The following is a 19,373-nucleotide window of genomic DNA, read 5'->3' on the forward strand; positions in this document are numbered from 1 at the left end:
CAATTCCACTCCTGAGTATATATCCAAAAAGAACAAAAACACTACTTCAAAAAGACACATGCACCCAAATGTTCATAGTGGCATTATTTACAATTGCCAAGATAAAGAAGCAACCTAAATGGATAAAAAGATGTGGTGTGCATGCTCAGTCGTTTCAGTCATAGCCGATTCTTTGTGACCCTATGGACCATTGCCTACAGGTTCCTCTGTCCGTGGGGTTCTCCAGGCAAGAATACTGGAGTGGGTTGCCAAGCCCTCCTACAGGGGATCTTCCCTACCCAAGGATCAAACCTGCATTTCCTCTGTCTCCTGCACTGACAAGTGGGTTTTTTACCACAGAGCCACCAAGGAAGCCCCATATACATACACACACGCACACACACCTGGCATCAGCCAGCCTAGCAACAGCCAGGGTGTTGTTCACCCTAAAAACAAGAAGTGAGTGCTGGATTCTGTCATTCCTAAAGCTGGCTTACTCAAGATCATCCAATTGCAGAAGCCAATAACAATAGAAAAGTATATAATTTGCAAGTATGCCTTTTTGGCACAGTTCAGGTCAGTTCAGTCTCTCAGTCGTGTCCGACTCTTTGTGACCCAGTGAATCGCAGCACACCAGGCCTCCCTGTCCACCACCATCTCCCGGAGTTCACTCAAACTCACATCCATCGAGTCGGTGATGCCATGCAGCCATCTCATCCTCTGTCATCCCCTTCTCCTCCTGCCCCCAATCCCTCCCAGCATCAGAGTCTTTTCCAACGATCAACTCTTCGCATGAGGTGGTCAAAGTACTGGAGTTTCAGCTTCAGCATCAGTCCTTCCAAAAAACACCCAGGACTGATCTCCTTTAGAATGGACAGGTTGGATCTCCTTGCAGTCCAAGGGACTCTCAAGAGTCTTCTCCAACACCACAGTTCAAAAGCATCAATTCTTTGGCGCTCAGCTTTCTTCACAGTCCAAGGCACCCATAATTGGGTTCTCCAGCCTTGCAACCAGAACAGTCCTAACTACAGCTCTGATCCACAGGGGTAAATGAGATGGTAAGGCTCAGAAAATACTTAACACAGAGTAAGATTCCACCATGCAGAGTTATTCTATTTTCAAGGTGACTAGGAAGAAATTGGACAAGGTGGAGGCGGGGAAGAGATACTCCAGCCATGAAGAGATACCCCACATCCAAGGTAAGAGAAACCCCAGTAAGACAGTAGGTGTTGCAAGAGGGCATCAGAGGGCAGATGCACTGAAACCATAATCACAGAAAACTAGTCAATCTATTCACACTAGGACCACAGCCTTGTCTAATTCAATGAAACTAAGTCATGCCCTGTGGGGCCATCCAAGACAGGTGGGTCATGGTGGACAGGTCTGACAGAATGTGGTCCACTGGAGAAGGGAATGGCAAACCACTTCAGTATTCTTGCCTTGAGAACCCTATGAACAGTATGAAGAGGCAAAATGATAGGATACTGAAAGAGGAACTCACCAGGTTGGTAGGTGCCCAATATGCTACTGGAGATCAGTGGAGAAATAACTCCAGAAAGAATGAAGGGATGGAGCCAAAGCAAAAACAATACCCAGTTGTGGATGTGACTGGTGATAGAAGCAAGGTCCGATGCTGTAAAGAGCAATATTGCATAGGAACCTGGAATGTTAGGTCCATGAATCAAGGCAAATTGGAAGTGGTCAAACAGGAGAGGGCAAGAATGAACGTCGACATTCTAGGAATCAGAGAATTAAAATGGACTGGAATGGGTGAATTTAACTCAGATGACCATTATATCTACTACTGTGGGCAGGAATCCCTTAGAAGAAATGGAGTAGCCATCATGGTCAACAAAAGAGTCCAAAATGCAGTACTTGGATGCAATCTAAAAAAAAAAACAGAATGATCTCTGTTTGTTTCCAAGGCAAACCTTTCAATATCACAGTAATCCAAGTCTATGCCCCAACCAGTAATGCTGAAGAAGCCGAAGTTGAACGGTTCTATGAAGACCTACAAGACCTTTTAGAACTAACACCCAAAAAAGATATCCTATTCATTATAGGGGACTGGAATGCAAACGTAGGAAGTCAAGAAACACTTGGAGTAACAAGCAAATTTGGCCTTGGAATACGGAATGAAGCAGGGCAAAGGCTAATAGAGTTTTGCCAAGAGAACACACTGGTCATAGCAAATACCCTCTCCCAACAACACAAGAGAAGACTCTACACATGGACATCACCAGATGGTCAACACCGAAATCAGACTGATTATATTCTTTGCAGCCAAAGATGGAGAAGCTCTATACAGTCAGCAAAAACAAGACTGGGAGCTGACTGTAGCTCAGATCATGAACTCCTTATTGTCAAATTCAGACTTAACTTGAAGAAAGTAGGGAAAAACCACTAGACCATTTAGGTATGACGTAAATCAAATCCCTTATGATTATACAGTGGAAGTGAGAAATAGATTTAAGGGACTAGATCTGATAGATAGAGTGCCTGATGAACTATGGAATAAGGCTCGTGACATTGTACAGGAGACAGGGATCAAGACCATCCCCGTGGAAAAGAAATGCAAAAAAGCAAAATGGCTGTCTGGGGAGGCCTTACAAATAGCTGTGAAAACAAGAGAAGTGAAAAGCAAAGGAGAAAAGGAAAGATATAAGCATCTGAATGCAGAGTTCCAAAGAATAGCAAGGAGAGATAAGAAAGCCTTCCTCAGAGATCAATGCAAAGAAATAGAGGAAAACAACAGAATGGGAAAGACTAGAGATCTCTTCAAGAAAAGTAGAGATACCAAGGGAACATTTCATGCAAAGATGGGCTCGATAAAGGACAGAAAAGGTATGGACCTAACAGAAGCAGAAGATATTAAGAAGAGGTGGCAAGAATACACAGAAGAACTGTACAAAAAAGATCTTCATGACCAAGATAATCACAATGGTGTGATCACTCACCTAGACCCGGACATCCTTGAATGTGAAGTTAAGTGGGCCTTAGAAAGCATCACTACGAACAAAGCTAGTGGAGGTGATGGAATTCCAGTTGAGCTATTCCAAATCCTGAAAGATGATGCTGTGAAAGGGCTGCACTCAATAAGTCAGCAAATTTGGAAAACTCAGCAATGGCCACAGGACTGGAAAAGGTCAGTTTTCATTCCAATCCCAAAGAAAGGCAATGCCAAAGAATGCTCAAACTACTGCACAATTGCACTCATCTCACATGCTAGTAAAGTAATGCTCAAAATTCTCCAAGCCAGGCTTCAGCAATACGTGAACCGTGAACTTCCAGATGTTCAAGCTGGTTTTAGAAAAGGCAGAGGAACCAGAGATCAAATTGCCAACATCCGCTGGATCATTGAAAAAGCAAGAGAGTTCCAGAAAAACATCTACTTCTGCTTTATTGACTATGCCAAAGCCTTTGACTGTGTGGATCACAATAAACTGGAAAATTCTTCAAGAGATGGGAATACCAGACCACCTGACCTGCCTCTTGAGAAACCTATATGCAGGTCAGGAAGCAATAGTTAGAACTGGACATGGAACAACAGACTGGTTCCAAATAGGAAAAGGAGTACGTCAAGGCTGTATATTGTCACCCTGCTTATTTAACTTCTATGCAGAGTACATCATGAGAAACGCTGGGCTGGAAGAAACACAAGCTGGAATCAAGATTGCCGGGAGAAATATCAATAACCTCAGATATGCAGATGACACCACCCTTATGGCAGAAAGTGAAGAGGAACTCAAAAGCCTCTTGATGAAAGTGAAAGAGGAGACTGAAAAAGTTGGCTTAAAGCTCAACATTCAGAAAACGAAGATCATGGCATCTGGTCCCATCACTTCATGGCAAATAGATGGGGAAACAGTGGAAACAGTGTCAGACTTTATCTTTTTGGGCTCCAAAATCACTGCAGATGGTGATTGCAGCCATGAAATTAAAAAACGCTTACTCCTTGGAAGGAAAGTTATTACCAACCTAGACAGCATATTCGAAAACAGAGACATAACTTTGCCAACAAAGGTCCGTCTAGTCAAGGTTATGGTTTTCCCAGCGGTCATGTATGGATGTGAGAGTTGGACTGTGAAGAAAGCTGAGCTCCAAAGAATTGATGCTTTTGAACTGTGGTGTTGGAGAAGACTCTTGAGAGTCCCTTGGACTGCAAGGAGATCCAACCAGTCCATTCTAAAGGAGATCATCAGCCCTGAGTGTTCTTTGGAAGGAATGATGCTAAAGCTGAAACTCCAGTACTTTGGCCACCTCACGCGAAGTGTGAGACTCATTGGAAAAGACTCTGACGCTGGGAGGGATTGGGGGCAGGAGGAGAAGGGGACGACAGAGGATGAGATGGCTGGATGGCATCACTGACTCGATGGACGTGAGTTTGAGTGAACTCCGGGAGATGGTGACGGACAGGGAGGCCTGGCGTGCTGAGATTCGTGGGGTCTCAAAGAGTCGGACACGCCTGAGCAACTGAACTGAACTGAACTAGGAAGAAATCTTTCACTGAATGCCATACAAAATCATATGCTAGCTACATCTTAAAGCTTTCCCCTCTCTTCTAAATCCAGCATTCTTCAGCTTAAGAGTCACATAGACATCAGCACACCAGCTCGGTGACCTGCTAAGCTAATTAGCCCAGCGTTACAGGCGTTATGTGGACTTGCCGGAGATGATGTTTTGCAAATTCGGGGTGAAATATTTAATTAATCAAAGCTGCTCAGCCAGTTGTCACACCGAGTCAGTGTGCGCTCGGGCGAGGGCTGGGGGTTCATGGAAGGAGGCCAGGGCAGACCTCTCCTGAGCCTTCTTCTACCGCCTTCACCACAGAAACCAATCGAACGGCATCAGCCACGCCAGTGAATTTCAAGCACTTGCTCCTGGCCCCTGACATTTCACAGCTCCAGGGTGTCCGGGGTGACCAGTGGCAGGTCGTCACGTGTCCCCGGGGGTACTACAGCACCGTGCCAGAGGAGATGCGATTACATGCTTTGGGAAGTAGACATTCCCACCGTGGGACCAGGTCGGGGAGAGAAGACCAATGTTTTATGTATGTGAGTGTGCATGCGTGCTTGCGTGTGTGTGTTTGGTAGTACATCCATAAAATATTTCAGGATAGACACACATTGCCTCCAAGGAGAAAACTAGGGGCAGAGAATCCTGAATACCTTTTTCATATTTCTAACATATTAAGTGACAAAGCCAGTTACAAAAATGTATGTCAAACATTTTTATATGATGTGTATCAAAAATAACAATATAACATTTTACATAAAATTATATGCACCCCATGCATATTTTTAACCACGATAATGTATATTTTAAAATGTAGCTTATTTTTTGTTTTACATATTTTAAGTAGGTAACATACTTGCATGTAATTTTAATAATAATTTTTAAGATAATTTTTAAAAATAATAAAAATAAATGAAAATATAGCTACATAACTTATTGTGTCATTATACACATACACATTTGTTAAGTCTTCACAACTACCCTGTGAGTTACAGACTATTATCATATCCATTTTATTAATGAAGAAACAAAGGCACAGAGAGGTTAAGGTATATGCCCATAGTCACACAGCCAGTGAGCAGCAAACCAGGACTGAAACTGGAGCAATGTGCCTTGGAATCTGAGCACTTAAGGTCTAGGCTGGGCTGCCTATCACTGCCTCTGAGTCTTGTTTCATTTTTCAGGAAAGTAACATGCTCATTGGAGGAAAAACTCAGAAAGTACAAACTACGAAGAAGTGAGGAGCTCCCCTAGTGGCTCAGCGATTAAGAATCTGCCAGCAATACAGGAGCTGCAGTAGAAGTGGGTTCGAAGATCCCCTGGAGGAGGGCATGGCAACCCACTCCAGAATCCCATGGACAGAGGAGCCTGGCAGGCTACAGTTCAGTTGAGTGCAGTTCAGTCGCTCAGTCATGTCCAACTCTGCGACCTCATGAACTGCAGCACGCCAGGCCTCCCTGTCCATCACCAACTCCTGGAGTCCTCCCAAACCCATGTCCATTGTGTTGGTGATGCCATCCAACCATCTCATCCTCTGTCGTCCCCTTCTCCTCCTGCCCTCAATCTTTCCCAGCATCGTGGTCTTTTCAAATGAGTCAGCTCTCCTCATCAGGTGGCCAAAGTATTGGAGTTTCAACTTCAACATCAGTCCCTCCAATGAACACCCAGGACTACAGTTCACAGGGTCCCAGAGAGTCAAACAGGACTGAATCGACTTAGCACAGCACAGAGAAAGGTGATCACTTAAAATTGCACCACCTTCAGATATTATGTTACAAATCTCTCCAACCCCATTCTGTATGTATTTATGACTTTATGTAAAAAATAGGATAATATCTGACATACCTTTTTGTAACATGCTTTGTCACTTACTGGAAATACATTGGAAATAGAAAAAAAGTATTCAGGTTTGTACATACTACCAAACACACACACAAAAAAGTATTCAGGTATGTACATACTACCAAACACACACACACAGACACACTCACATACCCCATATATACTTTTTCTGGATTTATTAATACATAAATGGTAACCTACTATACATAATATTCCATGTTTTGCTTTTCTTTTCCTTTCTTTCTTTCTTTCCTCTCTCTTTCACTCCCCCTTTCTCTCTGTTTTACTTATTTTTTTCTTACAGCAGACTCCTTACTCATGTGGACAGAGCTTTTCATTCTTTTATAAAACAGCACTGTGTTCCACCGTTGATACTTATACCCTAATTTATTTCACTAGTCCACGTGTGTTAGTTGCTCACTCGTGTCTGACTCTTTGTGACTCCATAGACTGTAGACCACCAGGTTCCTCTGTGCATGGAATTCTCCAGGCAAGAGTACTGGACTGGAAAGGAAAGCTGTTCCTTTCTCCAGGGGATCTTCCCGACCCAGGGATCAAACCTGGGTCTCCTGCATTGCAGGCAGATTCTTTACCATCTGAGTCACCAGAGAAGCCCTCACTAGTCCATACTGGTAAGTATTAAGGTTGTTTCCAATCTTTACAAAGAAGGTGACATTTGAACTGAGACCTAAAATAAGGCAGACAGACAAAGATCAAGTGAGGAGGTAAAGAAAACAGAGTCAAGATGTAGGAACTAAGGCATGCAAAGGTCCTGAGGCCTATGAAGTGGAGAGAAGATATGTATGGCAGTGGCCCAGAGCAAAGCAGAGGCGCCAGATGGTATGTGAGGCGGGCAACAGAGAATAGACCCTGCTGGACCTGGCTAGTTCTGGGAAAAGTCCCATCTCCATCCTAAGAACAATTGAAGCCACCAACAGGCATGTGTTTCTCGGAATTAAATAGAAAAGTCCCACTTCCCCTTCTCTAAGAAGCCCAACCCAGGCCTGAGCTCCCCACCGGCCCGATGGTGTAGATTGAATCAGAGAGTCTTGACCCCACGCTCTGCCCTGGGTGGCCCGTCCACTTCCTTCCAGTTAGCTAGACAGAGTCAGAACTCAAGGCACTTCCTCCATCCTGCCCAGCCCCCTCCTTCTGCCCCAGGGCAAGGGTTCTCAGCCTTGTGTTGGGAATTTTTGTCATCTCCCACCCAGGAGTGGGTATATAAAGATACAGGAGAGGTGTTAAGCCTTCGGTAATTATCACTTCTGGGGTGGGAGGAGGGAGTCCAGATGGGGTCAAGTGGGGAGTAAGTTTATTTTCTCACTGAATTCCATGTTCTCGTTAAGTCCCAAGGCCTGGGCTCAGGGTGTGTGCATGCATCCTCCATCAGAAACAAGGGGAGTTGGTGCCATCTCCACCTGGTTTCTCAGACAGAAGGGTCCACCTGGAACCCATGGAAGCAAGCCTGCTTGGGCTAGAATTAGGCTGAATATGTTGGAGCAACCTCACAATCTAACATGCATTTTCATTTGACTGGATAGGAATGCACCCCACCCCCACCACCATCACCACGCTTTTCTGTACATCCAGAATGCTGACACTGCCCTGGTGGTCCAGTGGTTAAGAGTTCACCTTGCAGTGCAGGGCACACGGGTTCGATCCCTGCTCAGCAAACTAAGATCCCACAGGCCACGGGGCAGCTGAGCCCATGCACCACAGCTAGACAGTCTGTGCAGCACAACGGAAGAAGACCCCGCCTGACGCAATGCAGGTCCCGGGGCGAGACAACCAAGACCCAACACAGTCAAAGAAATAAATCTTTTTTTTTTAAAGAATGCTTCCTCCCAAACCTCACTTCCAGGATGAGAAATGTTTATGTTTTGATTACAATTTTCTCATTTTATAAGCTTCAGAGTCCCACCGAAATCCCAGATAAAGGACTGAAAACAGAGACAGAAATAGATCCCAGATTTCAGAAGTTTTCTAAGACGTCATGAACCCTGTGGGGTTCAGAGGGATTAATATTCTGGGACCAAAGCCACAGCTTGAAAAGTCCTCTCTTCTAGTCCTTGAATCTCTTTTGCCAAAATAGCCTCAACAAATGTCTAACTGGTCTACCTACCATCACTCCTGGCATTGCCCATTGATTCCATACCTTTGCCAGGCTGATGTTTTGTGTTTTTTTCACATAATTATGAATATCATTGTTCCTGTATGCTTTGGGCTCTTTAAGTGTATCAACTTATTCAGATCTCTCAATAGTTCTATTATGTAAGCCCTATGGTTATTTCCATTTTACAGATGAGAAAATAGACTGATGGAAGAACTTAAGCAGATTCAACAGCTAATTAGTGGTACTGCTGGAATTTGAACCTAGGTAGTCTCTCCCTCGGAGAAGGCAGTGGCACCCCACTCCAGTACTCTTGCCTGGCAAATTCCATGGATGGAGGAGCCTGGTGGGCTACAGTCCATTGGGTCGCTGAGGGTTGGACACGACTGAGGGACTTCACTTTCACTTTTCACTTCCATGCATTGGAGAAGGAAATGGCAACCCACTCCAGTGTTCTTGCCTGGAGAATCCCAGGGATGGGGGAGCCTAGTGGGCTGCCGTCTACGGGGTCACAGAATTAGATATGACTGAAGCAACTTAGCAGCAGCAGCAGTCTCTCCCTAACGCTACTCTGTCTAATATGGCAAGTAGCCATGTGGGGCTATAACACATTTGAAATATAGCAAGTTCTCATGCAGATGCTTCCCTGTTAGCTCAAGTGGTAAAGAATCTGCCTGCAGTGCATGAGACCCTGGTATGATTCCTGGGTTGTGAAGATCCCCTGGAGAAGGGATAGGCTACCCACTCCAGTATTCTTGAATGGAGAATCCCATGGACAAAGAGCCTGGCAGATTACAGTCCACAGAGTTGCAAAGAGTTGACATGACTGAGTGACTTTCACTTGTCACATTGAGATGTGCCCTGAGTTAAGTACACACTGGATTTTGAAGGCTAAGTTCGAAAAAGAAAATGTAACACTTCTCATTCATTGTTTTATACTGATTGTATGTTAATATGAGAATATTTTGGACATACTGGGTTCCATACAAATATATCATTAAAATCAACTCATCCTGTTTCTTACTTTTTTAGGTAGGTTGGTAGGTTTTGTTGCTAAGTTGTGTCCAACTCTTACAACCCCATGGAGGGGTTGTAAGAGTCTGTAGCCCACCAGTCTCCTCTGTCCAAGGGATTTCCCAGGCAAGAATATTGGAGTGGGTTGCCATTTCCTTCTCCAGGGGATCTTTCTGACTCAGGTATTGAACTCAGATTTCCTGCATTGCAGGCAGACTCTTTACTGACTGAGCAACCAGGGAAGCCCCTACTTTTTTTTAATGTGGCTTTCAGAAATTTTACAGCCACATGTACAACTCATACTTTATTTCTACTAGACTCTAGCATGGGCTAGAGTCTTAACCATCATGCTATATTATCTCTCACGCCAAACAGATCATGCCTCTATCCCTTAGGACTCAATCATTTCTTTTCCCCTAATACCAGATGACGCCTTGGCCTCACACCATCTCATTCTCTGGTTTCTGCCTCTCTCCATCTACATGTCCCACTGCTCTTCTCACTGGAGAGGCGTCCCCAGCCACTCATGAACCTTGTGCTCACCCTCTGAGCCACTGACCAGTGAGGCCAATGTGCCTCATTCTCTTTCTGCTCTTGTCCATGCTGTTCCTTGAGCCAGAACACTGTTCCCTGCTTCCCTCAATTAACTCCCACTTGTTCTACTTCTCCAGGGATGCTTCCCCTGACTACTCAGCTTCCCCCAAAATGCTCTCCTGGTGTCCTGAGCCTTTCCTTAATGGCATAACCACTGTTTATGATGACATGTATGTAGAATTTTTTGATTACTGGCTTTATCTGATAGAATTCAATTGGGAGTCTAAAATCACACCAGTTACCTTAACAGACAGAATTTAATATAAAGAACTGCTGGGCTTCCATGGTGGCTCCATGGGAAAGAATCTGCCTGCAATGCAGGAGATGTGGATTCTACCCCTAGATCAGGAAGATCTCATGGAGGAGGAAATGGCAACCCACTCCATTATTCTTGCCTGGGAAATTCCATGGACAGAGGAGCCTGGCAGGCTACAGTCCCTGGAAGCACAAAGAGTCAAACTAAACTGAGCATGCACACATACACACTTTAAATCAAAACTTGATCAGAAATGTGGAGAAACGTGGGTGCCAGGCCTCACGGTCCTCCGTCTTGCCCAATGACATGCGCCTCCTGTTGTTGTTCAGTCACTAAGTTGTGTGCAATTCCTTGAGACCCCATGGACTGCAGCACACCAGGCTTCACTGTACTTCACTATCTCCTGGAGTTTGCTCAAACTCATGTGCATTGAGTCAGTGATGCCATCCAGCCATCTCATCCTCTGCTGCTCTCTTCTTTTGCCTTCAATCTTTCCCAGCATCAGGGTCTTTTCCAAAGAGTCAGCTCTTCACATCAGTGGCCAGAGTATTGGAGTTTTGGCTTTGAAAGCAGTCTCTCCAATGAGTATTCAGGGTTGATTTCCTTTAGGATTGACTGGTTTGATCTCTGTGCAGTCCAAGGGACTTTCAAAGAGTCTTCTCCAGCACAATTCAAAAGCATCATCCTAGGTGGCCAATAAATATTTGCTGAATAATAAATAGATGGAGGAATGAGTGAATGGATTCATCTAGAGACACTCCAGCCTACCCACAAAATAACAGGACTCCACGTACGGAGAAAATCTTGGACTGGGTTGAAAGGAATAATGGGGCTCAGCTTCAATGACTCATGGTAACAGTTTACAGACTGGGAAACTGATCCTCAAATTCTTAGGATTTGTTGGGAAATTCAGCAGGCATGAGCTCTCATCTTTAGTATCAATATTATTATTTTTCAAATAAACTCTTCATGCCTATTACAGACTATAAAAGTGAGACTTTTAATAATGTAAATATTTAATTCACTGTTGCCCAGTTCAATAAATAATGTAAGAATCATTTATTTTTAACCTCAAATGTTAAAAAATTATGCTCATTGATTTTTTAACTCACTCTTTGCTTGTTTTTCAAAATAAATTATGTGTCAGAGATGCTAAGATAGATATATAAGTACACACACACACACAGATAGATAGATATAGATATATATATTTTCCCATCAGCTCTTCACAGTAAGTGACAGTTAAGAAACTATGAATAATCAAGGCTGGGCCTGAGCTGTTCATATTAATGTCAGGAATTCAGGGATGAGTTTTACTTCTCTTCTCACTGACTTTCACCTATGGGTGAACCATAGGAGACTTATCCTGGACGCTCAGAATGTTTGTTATGTGTCCCTAGCATTTTGATGACCTTGGATGTGGACAAGCCATGTAACCTCTCAGGGATTCAGTTGCTCAATTTGTAAACTGCTAATCATCCCTGATATGCAGATGACACCACCCTTATGGCAGAAAGTGAAGAGGAACTCAAAAGCCTCTTGATGAAAGTGAGAGAGGAGAGTGAAAAAGTTGGCTTAAAGCTCAACATTCAGAAAACGAAGATCATGGCATCTGGTCCCATCACTTCATGGCAAATAGATGGGGAAACAGTGGAAACAGTGTCAGACTTTATCTTTTTGGGCTCCAAAATCACTGCAGATGGTGACTGCAGCCATGAAATTAAAAAACGCTTACTCCTTGGAAGGAAAGTTATTACCAACCTAGACAGCATATTCAAAAACAGAGACATAACTTTGCCAACAAAGGTCCGTCTAGTCAAGGTTATGGTTTTCCCAGCGGTCATGTATGGATGTGAGAGTTGGACTGTGAAGAAAGCTGAGCACCAAAGAATTGATGCTTTTGAACTGTGGTGTTGGAGAAGACTCTTGAGAGTCCCTTGGACTGCAAGGAGATCCAACCAGTCCATTCTGAAGGAGATCAGCCCTGAGTGTTCTTTGGAAGGACTGATGCTAAAGCTGAAACTCCAGTACTTTGGCCACCTCATGTGAAGAGTTGACTCATTGGAAAAGACTCTGATGCTGGGAGGGATTAGGGGCAGGAGGGAAAGGGGACAACAGAGGATGCGATGGCTGGATGGCATCACTGACTCAATGGACATGAGTTTGAGTGAACTCCGGGAGATGATGATGGAAAGGGAGGCCTGGCGTGCAGCGATTCATGGGGTCGCATAGAGTCAGACACGACTGAGCGACTGAACTGAACTGAACTGAAGTGAATCATCTCTGATGTTTCTTCCAGCCATAAAGAACCACTCAAAGAATTGAAATCCTCAGTCCCCGATTTATATCAATTCCTGGAATCTCACTGTATTCCATAGGCCTTTCTTGCTCTTAATGTTGGGGACAAAGTGATTTCAGAGGAGAAGAAATAAGATGTGGGCAGCCTACGCACGCTAATAACAAAAGAATTGGACTCACACACAAAGGAAATGAGATTCCCGAGCAATGCCCCCATTTATGAAAGGGCAGAAGGAAAAGAGAGAGACTTTTCATACGGCTCGAGGTTTAAACACTCGAGAACATTACCCAGGCATCGGATATCTCAGGAACCAAGGGAGCTGGCGTCCCACTAAGTTAAAACACATATGGAAAATGTTAAACAGGGAGGCGAGGCAGTGAGAGTCTACATGAGTTCAAGAGACACCTCGATTTGTTTCTGGGAAAGGAGGAAATTGTCGTACATGGCAAACAAGTCGAAAGGTTGAATTAAGCTAAATCCCAATAGAGGAAAGAGTGGATGGGCTGGAGTATATTTTTTTTCTTTCTTTCCTTTTGTGAGTGTGTGTGTGTTGGAGGAGGGGGAGTATTGTTCTCATTCCTTTCTCTCATATTCTTCTCATAGTAAAACGTCTCTGCTCAAGATATTTAACCAACACACCAAAGAAGCGGGACAAATTGGTCGATTGGGATTGACATATATACACTGCCACGTGTAAAACAGATAGCTAGTGGGAAGCTGCTGTGTATAACACAGGAAGCTCAGCTCGGTCCCCCACGATGGCCTGGCTGGGGGGAAGGTATGGGGGAGAAGGTCCAAGAGGGAGGAGATGTATGTATGCATACAGCTGCTTTACTACACTGTACAGCAGAAACTAATGCAACACTGCAAAGCAATTATATTCCAATAAGAAATTAAAATAAAGTGCTCTGAGTCCTAATCCTAACCACCAACTTGTGTGACCTTCAGCAAATTTCTTAACCCAACAAGGACCTCGATTTCCCCTAATGACATCTGGTGGTGAATTTGCTTAAGCAGACCTCTTTGGGTGGAGAACAGGAAGACAGGATTCAAGACCCAAGGTATCCATTGGAGGACACCTGAGTTATCCAAATTTCCATCTGCACATCCCAAAGTCTTCCTGAAATTGACTCAGTCCCTTGAAGAGAAAGATGTGGGTGGAGCAGCCCTTCCCCGCACTGTCCACGGGTAGGGATGGCTCTGGATTTTGGATAAAGACAAAGTTGTAAGAGTCTTTAGGATGTGTAATTGAATTTTTTTTTCATTAGAAGGTACAGAATACGTTTTATCACAGCATTGTCCATTATAGCCAAAGAAATAGAAACAATCTCCATTGCAAACCGAAAGGGATGCTGAACATGTATAAAGGAGGACACCTAACAGCCAGTAAAATTCAGATTTTTATAGATTTGGTCTCATGGGAAAATTCCTACATACACAAGTGTAATAAGCATGATCAGAACTGTACACAAATATAGAGTCTAAATTTATCTTACATATTGTGCTTATGCATGCAAATATTAGGCACAGGTTCTGGGACTGGTAAATTACCCTGGAGGCAATATCCAGTTCATGGTCTCCCTTTTCTTTTTAGCCTATGAGTTAAGAACACTTGGTTTCTTTTTTAAGATTTTTAAGTGATTGAAAAAAAGTCAAAAAAAATAATATTTCAGAACACGTGAAAAGTTGTAAAATGCAAATGTCAGTGTTCAAAGATCGTGTTACCAGTGGTCTTCATACTATTATGGACTGCTGAATAATGCAACAGAGAGTGGAAGTTTGCAAAGCTGAAAGCACTGCTATCTGGCCCTTTACAGAAAACGTTTGCTGACCCGTGCACTTAAGGACAGTGATAAAGGATACATACCTAAGAGATCATCGTGAGATGGCTGGATGGTATAGGCTTTTTGTTTTAGTCTTAAAAGTTTCTCTCAATTTCTACTTTTTCCAAACAATGTCTATTTGATGACTTTGGTACTAAATAAAACATATCCATTTATTTAAAATCCTGCAAATAATGAAGACCTAAATAGACATTTCTCCAAGGAAGACAGATGGCCAAGAAGCACATGAAAAAATGCTCAACATCACTAATTATTAAAGAAAGGCAAATCAAAACGACAATGAGGTATCACCTGACACTCAGTCAGAATGGTCATCATTACAATATCTGCAAACAAGAAATGCTGAAGAGGGTTTGGAGAAAAGGGAACCAACCCTCTTACACTGTTGGTGGAGAATATAAATTTGTTGTTCAGTCAGTAAGGAGGTTCCTCATAAAATGAAATATGGAGCTACCATATGATCCTGCAATGCCACTCCTGGGCATATATCTGGACAAAGTATAATTTTAAAAGATGCCTACACCTCAATGTTCATAGCAACACTATTCACAATAGGCAAGACAGGGAAATATCCTAAATGCCCATCAATAGAGGAATGGATAAAGAAGATGTGATACATATATACAATCACTGTGGATGCAGACTGCAGCCATGAAATTAAAAGATGCTTGGTCCTTGGAAGGAAAGCCATGGCAAACCTAGACAGCATATTAAAAAGCAGAGACATCATTTTGCCAACAAAGGTCCATCTAGTCAAAGCTATGGTTTTTCCAGTAGTCATGTACAGATGTGACAGCTGGACCATCAGATCAAATTCAGATCAGTCGCTCAGTCGTGTCTGACTCTTTGCGACCCCATGAATCGCAGCACGCCAGGCCTCCCTGTCCATCACCAACTCCCGGAGTTCACTGAGACTCACGTCCATCGAGTCAGTGATGCCATCCAGCCATCTCATCCTCTGTTGTCCCCTTCTCCTCCTGCCCCCAATCCCTCCCAGCATCAGAGTATTTTCCAATGAGTCAACTCTTCACATAAGGTGGCCAAAGTACTGGAGTTTCAGCTTTAGCATCATTCCTTCCAAAGAAATCCCAGGGCTGATCTCCTTCAGAATGGACTGGTTGGATCTCCTTGCAGTCCAAGGGACTCTCAAGAGTCTTCTCCAACACCACAGTTCAAAAGCATCAATTCTTCAGCACTCAGCCTTCTTCACAGTCAAGGTTTTTTAATTGTGGTGTTGGAGAAGACTCTTGACTGAAAGGAGATCAAACCAGTAAATCCGAAAAGAAATCAACCTTAAATATTCATTGGAAGGATTGATGCTGAAGCTGAAGTCCCAATACTTTGGCCACCTGATGTGAAAAGCTGGCTCATTGGAAAAGACCCTGATGCTAGGAAATATTAAGGGGAGGAAGGGAAGGGGGTGACAGAGGATGAGATGGTTGGATAGCATCACTGATTCAATGGACATGAATCTGAGCAAATTCGGGGAGATAGTGAAGGACAGGGAAGTCTGGCATGCTGCAGTTCACAGGGTCACAAAGAGTCGGACACAATTTAGTGATGGAACACCAACAACATATATACAGTGGAATATCACTCAGGCATAACAAAGAATGAAATTCCAATTGCAACAACACGGATGGCAGAAGAGCATGGAGGCTGCGTGTTAGACTCAGACCCTTCTCTCCCTAGAGAAGGAAATGGCAACCCACTCCAGTATTCTTGCCTGGAGAATGCCATGGACAGATGACCCTGGGAGGCTACAGTCTATGGAGTCACAGAGTCAGACACGACTGAGCAACTAACACACACACTCCCTGCCCCACCCCACCCCCAGACAGCAGGATGGACTGCATTCTGCATAAGTGGAGGACAAGTTAAAGATCCTTCCAGGTGCCCTTGCCAGGGTGTCCAAGAAGGTCATGCTTCCATTTGTCACAGCTGTGTGTGCCATTCTGTCATTTGCCTTTTAAAAATTTAACCATCAGATCACTTTTCCATGTAAGAGGGGGGAAATCCCGGCCAGAAACTGCAAACCAGGAGCTGCTGACCAGATGTGCCCGTCTTAAGAGTGCATGAGCTGCTGGCTTATAACAGTTAACACAAGATCCCCTGGAAAAGCCTGTAGTTAATAATATCCCCGTCTCCACTCCCCAGGGACCTTTGGCTTCCTCCACTCCTGTCTTCAACACCCACAAGGTATGCTAAGCACAGAGAACCCGGAAAACAGAATGGGTAAATCCCCACAGGGACGCATGCCCATTTGGCATCAATGCTGAGGTCAAAGGAAGTCGACGTGCAGCAAGAAGCAGCAGCACGAGCAGTTTGGGACAGGGGAGATAGTACATTGCCAAAAAGGGGTTCAGGACTCTAAGGAGAGATGGAGACCAAGGAGGAACATTCTTCAGGGAGGCGGCATCCGGTGGAGTTGACGTGCTCAAGACGAAGCATCAGACACACCTGGAGCTATTCCCAGTCCAGCCATTTACAAGTCCTGGGACCCGGGTAAGTCCCTTATTCTCTCAAAACCTCAGTTTCCTCATTTAAAATAATAATGTTAATTGCCAATTCTTGGGCTGTTACAAGAATCAAATTGGAGAATGCAAGGAAAGAGCTTGGCATGAACTTTGGAACCTACTGAGCACTCAATAAATAATAACCCTGTTATGATTGTCATTTAGATTTTTGTCATTACTATTATTATTACTACTGTAGCATTAGGCTTATTGGTTTGGAGATAGTTTCAGTGTTTAAGGTTCCTGTGATTCCAGCAACTGAATGAAAGAAACACTGGAAGTTCCTGAAATCAGAGGAGGACAGTGGTGGAGTAAGTATGGGCTTTCAGATCATAACCCCTGGTGATCAGAGCCCCAGTTCTGTCCAAAGCTAGTTAGTCTCAGCTTTCTGAATCTCAGCCACTTGGAAAATGGTGATCAAGGCATTTTCTTCATTGTAGAGGTTGCAGAACAAATAAGAAAATTAAAACATCTAGGAACTTCCCTGTGGTCCAGTAGTTAGGATTCTGTGCTTTCCCTGCAGGGGGCATTGGTTCAATCCCTGGTTGGGGAACTAAGATCCCACATGCTGCCAAAAGACAAAAGAAAAGATAAAATAATTTCTATGCATCAGTTACTTTCTTGTGACTCTGAGTGATGTGGTCTGTAAAAAGGGGGAGTAAGATAGCTGTGTTGCCTGTTGCCCCACCAGCCCCCTAGAACTCACTGCTTCTCTTATTCAATTCCACCCTCACCACCACCCCCATGCCCAGCTGCCAAGGTCTCTAGGATCTGAAACCGTCTTTCACATTCCATCCTGTCTCGTCTCTGAAAGGCCTCCATTGTACTAGAAGGGGCTTAGGCTGAGTAGGTTTCTTTGCAAAAGTTGCCTGGCCCCGTAAGCTGCCTGCCAGCAGCAAAGGAAGGTGTCAAGGTGCAAATGGGAACCAGATTTCTTTCCTTTAGAAGCTTCTCAAGGTTGCAGACTACTGGGTTGGTCTGCTTTTATATTCTGAATTATTGGGCCACACTTCGGCCAACAAAACAATATCCTTAAAGATTAGCATGAGAACATGGAGAGAAAATAACTTGACTGGCTGTTGGGATTAGATGGTGTGTTTCTCTCCTGGAAGAGAGCATCACTGAGTATGCTTTGAGGTACAAGGAAAAGACTGCTGCTGCTACTGCTAAGTCGCTTTAGTCGTGTCTGACTCTGTGCGACCCCATAGACAGCAGCCCACCAGGCTCCCCTGCCCCTGGGATTCTCCAGGCAAGAACACTGGAGTGGGTTGCCATGTCCTTCTCCAGTGCATGAAAGTGAAAAGTCAAAGTGAAGTCACTCAGTCATGTCCGACCCTCAGCAACCCCATGGACTGCAGCCTTCCAGGCTCCTCCATTCATGGGATTTTCCAGGCAAGAGTACTGGAGTGGGGTGCCATTGCCTTCTCCAGGAAAAGACTGTTAAGGTGGCTTAAGTGGGAGATTACTCTTCTCATGTGGCAAGAAGCCTCACCAAGGATGTTCCAGGATTGTTTTAGTAGCTAATGATGATAGGGGTCAGGGGCAGAATCCATGATGCTCTTGTTCATCCCCTCATGGTCACAAAATGGCTGCAGCCACTGTTGACATCAAGCCCTCACAAGATGATCCCAATGTGGATAGTAAAGGGGCTGATAAAAAAAGACTCTCTTCTGGCAAATCTCTCTCTCTCTTTTTTTTTTCCTTAGGAAAGAATTTTTCTAGAGCCCTTTGTTAGAGCACCCCCCTACATCTTATTGGCTAAATTTGAGTCACTTGTCCACTCTAGATAACCATGGACCCAGGGAAACTCAGTTGTATTAACACAACTGATATTGACACAATTCAGTTATATTAACTGGGGCTTGCTCATTGTCACCCCGATGAAACTGGGATTTTGTTAGCAAAGAAAAAAAAAATGGTGAGTAGGTCAACTATCTTGTAGAGCTTATCCTTGAGGACAAGTTGTGATCATCATCTTTGTCTCTCCTGCCTCATCTGGCACAAAGTCAGGGCTCCATAAATCTTTGTTAAAAGAATGAATAAACATATCCAACCTGACATTTACCATGATACCTAGTACCTAGTAGGTGCTCAGTAAATATTTATTGAACAAATGAATTTGTCCCAATGCCTTGAATAGCATTGAGGGTGTATTAAGTTGCCAAATCAACTTTAATATCCAGTTCTCAGATTCCTTATTTCTTAAAAAAAACTGAAGGACCTCAAGGGCAGGGAGGGCTTCCCAGGTGGCTCAAGAATCCACCTGGGAATTCTCAAGTACAGAATTCACCTGCCAAGGCAAGAGACACAAAAGACTCAGGTTCGTTCCTTCAGTTGGGAAGATCCCATGAAGGAGGAAATGGCAACCCACTCCTGTATTCTTGCCTGGGAAATTCCTATGGAC

The sequence above is a fragment of the Bos indicus x Bos taurus genome, chromosome 17 (genome assembly GCF_003369695.1).
Source record: "Bos indicus x Bos taurus breed Angus x Brahman F1 hybrid chromosome 17, Bos_hybrid_MaternalHap_v2.0, whole genome shotgun sequence".
Classification (NCBI taxonomy): domain Eukaryota; kingdom Metazoa; phylum Chordata; class Mammalia; order Artiodactyla; family Bovidae; genus Bos; species Bos indicus x Bos taurus.